This window comes from Perissodus microlepis, chromosome 9, assembly GCF_051167445.1.
Source record: "Perissodus microlepis isolate ML-2025 ecotype Zambia chromosome 9, ASM5116744v1, whole genome shotgun sequence".
Taxonomy (NCBI): Eukaryota; Metazoa; Chordata; class Actinopteri; order Cichliformes; family Cichlidae; genus Perissodus; species Perissodus microlepis.
The window spans coordinates 30,289,476-30,297,522 of NC_140469.1; positions in this window are offsets into that span (position 1 = coordinate 30,289,476).

The following is an 8,047-nucleotide window of genomic DNA, read 5'->3' on the forward strand; positions in this document are numbered from 1 at the left end:
GTGTTTTTGATAAAAATTCTCACAGTTGTCATATTTTCTTTTCTTACTCAAATTACCTGCATCAGCTTTCCTTGGTTTTAAAGCCTCTAAACTATACGCTGTTCAATAGTCGACCTTAATCATACAGAGAATGTAATTGCTTACGGAGCTTGCTTCTTCGACATCTTTAAGACTTCTGAGCAAATGTCTGTCCTCCTCCAGAACATGTTGTGTATGTAAACGCGGATTCCAACTTCTTTTCTGGTGCGCGTCTTTTATTTTGACAGCGAATACACACCACTTATGTTCAGCCCTGAGGACGTTATTATCATGGTCTGTCTGGCAGGAAACATGCAGACTCAAATGCAGAAGCAAAACTTCATCTTAAAGTGGCAGCTTTATTGCTGGACACTGAGAGAAACTTAAACAAACTTGAAGAAAACATGAGGCAGGATTGGCAGGCAGAACACACAGTACCATTCACAGAGAGTTGGAGAATGGCTGCAATCACAGCATTGTAAGATGGTGAAAGATGTACCCTTAGGCCCCCTCTTTGATTCAGAGATGGTCGTTCCCTTTTTATGTAAATGGCCTCCTCGACTCCGCGCTCAAACCAGCGTTCTTCCCTGTCCAGGATATGTACATCCTCATCATTGAAAGAGTGTCCACTGGCCTGTAGGTGTAGATAGACTGCAGAGTCCTGGCCTGAAGAGGTAGCTCTTCTGTGTTATGCCATCTGCTTCTCCAGAGGTTGTTTGGTTTACCCGATGTATAAATCCTGGAAATCCTCCTGGTAGTTAACAGCGTACACTATGTTACTGTTTGTGTCAGAGGACCTGACCCTTGGGGTAGACCAATTTTTGGCGCAGCGTGTTTTAGGGTTCAAAAGCCACAGAGACGCGGTGTTTAGAAATAATTGCAACATCAACTGTTCTGATACTCCTGACACGCACGGGATCACGTCGGGTTTTCGCTTAGGCAGCAGTTGTCCAGCGCTCTAGACTAACTGTTTGCCGCGGTTGCACTTTTTGGGCAGAAAATTGCTGTCCACACAGACTATATTGATTTGTAAAACAGTGATTCCTGAGATTAGGGACAAAACAGGTTTTAATTTTCTAAAATATATTTTTTTGATTTTTCAAAAACATATTTACATATAATTGCTACACAAAGTTTTGGCCGTCTCACCATGTTTTGGTACAATCTCCCAGGTGTAACATTTTTTAATAATTTATGCTGGAGAAGTGCAAGGTTTTTGTCAACACCGTCAGACACAAAGAAATGCAAAAATATATATTTTAAATTAAGTTGTTTCAGCTATTTTGACTATTAGCAGCTTCTCTATTCTATTGTTTATGCACATATGTTTTCAAAGTAATTATACCACATTTAAAAGTAAGATTGTTTTGGCTTTTTATTATTAGAGTTACAGTCATACATATTTTCAGAAGCTTGTATTTAATCTGTATAAGAAACAGTCATATTAAGCAGCATGCAAATTACACATTTATTGAGAAAATTACGTATTTTTATTGGAAGATCATGAGGGAGGAAACTATATGGTTCTCCAAAAGAGAAAAATAAACAAAAACTCCATATTATGGAGTTGACAAGGTGCTAACGGTGGTGACACAAATCTGACGGTGGTGACACACTAGTAGAAAACAAGATATTATTTATTTCAAAATGACCATTAAACCTTTACAACCTTTGTAATATCACAAGACGCATCATAACAATTCTGTTTTTGTACATGTCAAGTTCTACATCTTAATCGTTCACCAGCAAGTAGCTGCCTACTACTCCTTGATTCCTAAAGTTCTCTGTGGTTGTGTTTAGACGCTGCTGGACTTTCTCTCCTTTTGACTCTTTGTGCTCGTTTCCAAAACCTTCTCTTCTGACTTTTTTCTTTCTTTCAGATCACTGGTGTTCTTTATTTTTCCCTCTTTCACTCTATTTCTCCATCTTTCCCTTTCCTTTATGAGAAACTCTTTCTTCAACTGAGGCTGGCTGTTAATTTTTTCTCTCTTTCTTTTTTGATCATCCCAGTTCCTTCTCTTTCGTTGCTCTACTGACAGCTTCCCCTTTGCTATTCTAGCCTGAAATGTACCATTTTGTAATTACTATAATTTTTCTGAACCTTATGCTTTTTCACAGAGTAAGGATGAATATTCACAACACAATTATGCATTAAGTAATAGAAATGCTATCCGGCCATTAAGTTTGATGTCATTAGCCATTTCCAGGTCCAAACTCCGCTGCAGATCCCAAAGTCAAAGGAACTCTGCAGCATCACTGAGAGTTACAAACTGTCTAAATTCTTTCATCTTTAATAAAATGATCAGTGTGGCTGCTCTACCAGGTGTAACATCCAGGCATCCATGAAAACAGAATATGTGAAATTTAACAGAGTTAGAAGTTAGATTGCTTGTTTCCACCTGAACATGATACACCAGCTCTGCTACCACTTCCAACATAAATGGAGACAGAAAACTAAACAGCAGTGACTATTGTCAGGTTACTGAAGTTGGGCTAGCTGGTATATAGTGATGTGCTACATGATCGCTAGCGACACAGCTGTGTTAGCATAACATAAACACAGTGAAGCTGGAGGATGAATGCTAACTTTTTTCCACTTGATAAAAGTTAACGTGAGGGTTCCCGATGGTTAGGCTGACAGTGATCACTGGCTGTTTTTAGGGGCTTGATCAGATGTAAAACATTTTAACAGCACAACAGGCTTAATAAACACAGAGTAGTTTGGGCCCGGAAGCAGGATTCATACATCATTTGCATGTTTGGATATTGTGTAAGGTATTGACTTAAATACTGAGAGCCATGATGTTAAATTTTACATTACTTTTAATTTTCTTTCTGTATTTTAATATTATCACACCTGCTTCTGGACAATGGATTTTTAAGGTACTGGTAATCTATTGTACCATTTCAAATAAATATATATTTATAAAAAATGCAAAATCATAGTTTTGTTGTATAAACATTGCCTTTGTTTGTCTTTTAGGCCGTTGGGTTAACACTTGTATGCATATTTTTAACCACAAAATTGGGGTTTTATCTGCCGGACATGTTTTGTCCCTTATCTCAAGAATCACTGAAATGATTAACTAACAGTCTTGTGAACACAAAGTTCTTTATTTGGAGCACCGCTCTAGAAGAAAGATACGGTACTGAAAAAGTGCTTGTGCTTAAAGTGCTGTGGCACTTTTTTGGTAACTTTGGAGGCAATGTTAAACTTAATCATCACATCAGCCTCCTGGCGACCTGTTGCTGCTGCCTGCCGCTGAAAGGCAGTGCATTTATCACAACATATAATGTGTTTTCTTGATACACTGTGCTTTTTCAGCGCTCAGAGATTGATGACTCTGTGTCAGAGCACTGGCTATGAATTTCAGACAGATAAGGCCTCAACTTAACAAAAAACTTATCAATAGTTCTTTTCATCTTTTCTTATTACCCACAGCTACATCCACTTCTGTCGGGCCTAGGCTGCTCACTAGGGCTGGGTATCATCACTGAATTCTATAATCCATTCGATTCTGATTCACAAGTTCCCGATTCGATTCAATTTTGCCTCAGACATTCAGAAAAATTATAATTCTGATCATTTATCAGTACTGATACATGTGAGACTTCATCAGAGGTGTGAGCATCACAGCAGATGCCTTTGTGTCAAAGTAAATGAAGATAAAACACAGGAAAACATGAAGGAGATTTTCCTGGCCAGGATTTTTATAGCCTTAAAAATATTCTGCAATTTTTCATAGTTTTTAAAAGTTTACATTTCTTCAGTATTGAACAGCAGAAATTAATCTTTCTTGTCCAAGGTCATTTAAGTAAAAAAAAAATAACCAAAAAACATCAGCCAACAGCGCTGTAAACAACGGTAGACTGGTGGGTACTAAGCCAATGAATAATGCAGAAAACAGAGATTTGAGATGGGAAACTGTTCTTGAAGTACACAGAGAAAGAGAGAGAGAGCTTTGCATGAAGTGTGATTTTATCCCGGTGAAAGAAAAAAAGGACAAGTAAGAGGAAATTCATGACTACATTTATGTGAAGCATAGTTTGGATCTTCTTTTGCTGCTGGTTTGGTGAATTTTGGTTGGAGAGAGACAAACCTGCATCTCAGAATCTAGTGCAAAAACACAAAGCGTGGATCCGACGCATCAGAATCAGTGAGCTGTCGGCTTTCAGCCCCAACGGTGTGTACGTCTACGTGCCGTCCGGTGAAATAGCAGAGAAAGAGAAAGCTGATCTGATGTGTCAGGTGTGAGCGTTAACCTGAGATTCTGGCGTTTCTGGCAAAATACATTTACATTTAAAAGTCGATTCAGAATTTAATGAATCGATGATGCTTTATTCAAGCTACTCACATCTCTCTATCCACCTGTACTGTCAAACGTACACATAAAGGACTACAGGAATATCTGGATCACGGCCAATCAGAGAGGTCCCATTCCTGACTATCTGTGATTGGCTTAGACCACGATAGGGGCATAATGTGTGTCTGTTGTTGATCACACAAAGACTTTCAGAGTTGCTGAGACTTTTTTCTTTTTACTCGAACAGCTGGCCACACCGGTGCCACCAAGGATTTACTTTAGTCGCAAAATTGAAAAATTTGTGACCAAATTAGTCGCACTCTAGAGCCCTGTTGTCCTTCCCTATTAGAACAGCTGGAGCTTTCTTTAGGTGCCTTCCCAGCTTTGACAAATCTCCAGCTGGGATCACCACATTTACACAGGGCCTACTTGATGTGATGTTCTTCAGCCTTCCTGGCCGCCGTGTCTGTGGGGATGGTGTTCCCTCTATGTTGTAGCATCCTGATGACACCCAGTTTAGGCTCTAGTGGATGATGAGAGTCAAACTTTAAACACTGATCTGCCCTGAGACTTTGGAATGCACTTCCACCTGATTTCCGGACCACAAACTCTCAATACTTCTAAAACACTTCTCAAAACCCATCTATTGAGAATTACATACACCTGATCTGTTGTAGTCCATTTTTACCTTACTCAGCTTTTATACTTTTATGTTTGCGTTTTTGTTTTGTTTGTTTTTTTTTACCTTAAGTCTAACTCTTATTTTGCCATGTTTATTGTATTTTATTGCTGCTATTGTTCTTGTCTTATTGTAAGGTGACCTTGAGGGTCTTAAAGGTGCCTATAAATGAAATGTATTATTATTATTATTATTATTATTATTATTATTATTATTAGTAGTAGTAGTATTATCCGTATGCGTAGCTTTATGGTACATATCAGCTTTTAGATATCCCCCATTACTGATGGAAATCCATCTTACAATGCTGTGATTGCAGCTGTTTGAGTCAAATTGTTAAATGTTGTCATTGTGTTTCTTAAATTTGTAAAGTCTCAGTTCAAGCAGCATGATTAAAGACATTCCTTTGTCTCTGACCACCTCTCCAGCCACTCTGGCACTGGGGGAGGTTTATTGTAAGCACATCCTACCTGAAAGATCTGTTTCTTGTATGGTAAGCTTCCTGCTTTTATGATCCTTCTGTGATCAGCAGGAGGTCACACACAAACACACCCCCATGGCACAAACACATACACACACCGGTTGAAGATGTTCTGTCTTGTTTTTGTCGTTAACGAGAATATGGCTACGTTCACACTGCAGGCGAAAGCGCATCAAATCCGATTTTTCTGACCCTCTGCGACCCATCTATCCGATCATGGTATGACAGTGTGAACGGCACAAATCCGATATTTTCAAATCCGATCTGGGTCACTTTCGTATGTGGTACTGAATCCGATACATATCCGATGTCTTAGAAAGCGACTGCTGTTTGAACGGTCATGTCGCATTAAATCCGTCTTTTACGTCACTGACACAAGACAGACGCTAATTATCAGCGCCGGAGAAGACATCGTGAACGCTTCCTGGCCATCCAGTGTAGATGTCAGTGAAACTGTTGGGAAGACAACATGAACATTTTCTTTGTACTGTATAATCTGCAGATTCTGACAGAAATCTGCAGCTATCCTTTGAAGCACCGCTCCTCTCTAAACCAGCAATAAGGATAATTATTAGGTTATTTACATTATTATGTAAATAACACAATAACTTAAAGCGAAAATTGGGAAACGTAAAGTCCGAAGTCTTTATATTAAGGGCCATCAGTCAAACAATACTGTTTGCTCTGGGTCTAAACAGAGCGCGTTGTGTGTGACGTCTTCTTTTGCGCATGTGGGCCGCTTTGAGCGATCACACTAGAGCACGACAAAAAAAATCGGATTTGATCAAAAAATCGGAATTGAGCATTAAGACCTGCAGTGTGAACGTAGCCTAAGTCTCTAAACTAGCAGGGCCTGTGGAAGCACAGACCCAACAGCAGCCATTCCCCAAATCTCTGTGAATGGCCCTCATGGCCATTGATTAGTGATCAATGGTCATGAGAATTTGGATACTAATGATCAAGGAACTGACCTCCCACCCCATTGTTCCTTTATTCGTGGCAGTTTCAGTCATTATGCAAATATACTGTTGACGAAACCTGCAGACAACTGAATTCAATTCAATTCAATTTTATTTATATAGCGCCAAATCCCAACAAAAGTCACCTCAAAGTAGATACAGAGAAAAACCCAACAATCATATACCCCCTATGAGCAAGCACTTTGGTGACAGTGGAAAGGAAAAACTCCCTTTTAACAGGAAGAAACCTCCGGCAGAACCAGTCTCGGTGAGGGGCGGCCATCTGCTGCAACCGGTTGGGGTGAGAGAAGGAAAACAGGATGAAAGACATGCTGTGGAAGAGAGACAGAGGTTAATAACAGATATGATTCAATGCAGAGAGGTCTATTAACACATAGTGAGTGAAAAAGGTGACTGGAAAGGAAAAACTCAATGCATCATGGGAATCCCTGGCAGCCTACATCTATCCGATTGTTCAGTCTGACGTCACTAGCCGTGTCTGGACCTAAACTCCGCTGCAGGTCCATATATCAAACAATCACTATGGCATTACTGAGAGTTGAAAAACTGTCTAAAGTCTTTCATCTTTAATAAAAATGATCAGCGTTCTGCTCTACCAGGTGTAACAATTGAGTTTAACATCCAGGCATCCATGAAAACGGAATTTATGACATTTAACGGAGTTAGAAGTTAGCAGGGAGTTAGCTCGCTAGCTTCTATCTAAATACAATATAGCATGTCCTGACTGCAGGGTTTTGGAAACAAATTAAAACGTACAGCTCTGTTATCACTTCCAACATAAATGAAGACAGAAAACTAAACAGCAGTGACGTTTGTAGGGTTACTGAAGTTTGGCTAGCTGGTATATAATGATGTGCTACGTGACCGCTAGCGACACAGCTATGTTAGCATAATATAAACAAGCTAACTTTTTTTTCCACTCGATAAAAGTTAACGTGAGTGTTCTCGGTGGTCAGGAACAAATGTAATTGCATGGCAGGATGCTGTAAAAGGACCAAACTTCAGCCAGGAGAACAACTGAGATAATCCATCCACAATACGAGGTTAGTCATTCATATACTGCTACATGGGCTGGGCTGTAGTTACATCCTAAGGTTTTAAAAACTGAGCTTAAATAAATGATTAGCGGTAATAAAAGCCGAGGGAGGTCAACAGTGATCACTGACTGTTTTAGGAGCTTTTTGAGATCAAATAGAAGAAAATACAAAACATTAAACATGTTAACAACACAAAAGCCATATTAAACACAGACTACTTTAGGCCCAGAAGTAGGATTCGTCGCGTCATCACTGAACAACCGGATTGCAGCATAACTAAAGGAGGATTCAGGGTCACCTGGTCCAGCCCTAACTATATGCTTTAGCAAAAAGGAAAGTTTTAAGCCTAATCTTAAAAGTAGAGATAGTGTCTGTCTCCCGAATCCAAACTGGAAGCTGGTTCCACAGAAGAGGGGCCTGAAAACTGAAGGCTCTGCCTCTGATTCTACTTTTAAATACTCCAGAAGGAACAAGTAGGTCTGCAGTGCGAGAGCGAAGTGCTCTAATAGGGTGATATGGTACTACAAGGTCATTAAGATAAGATAGGG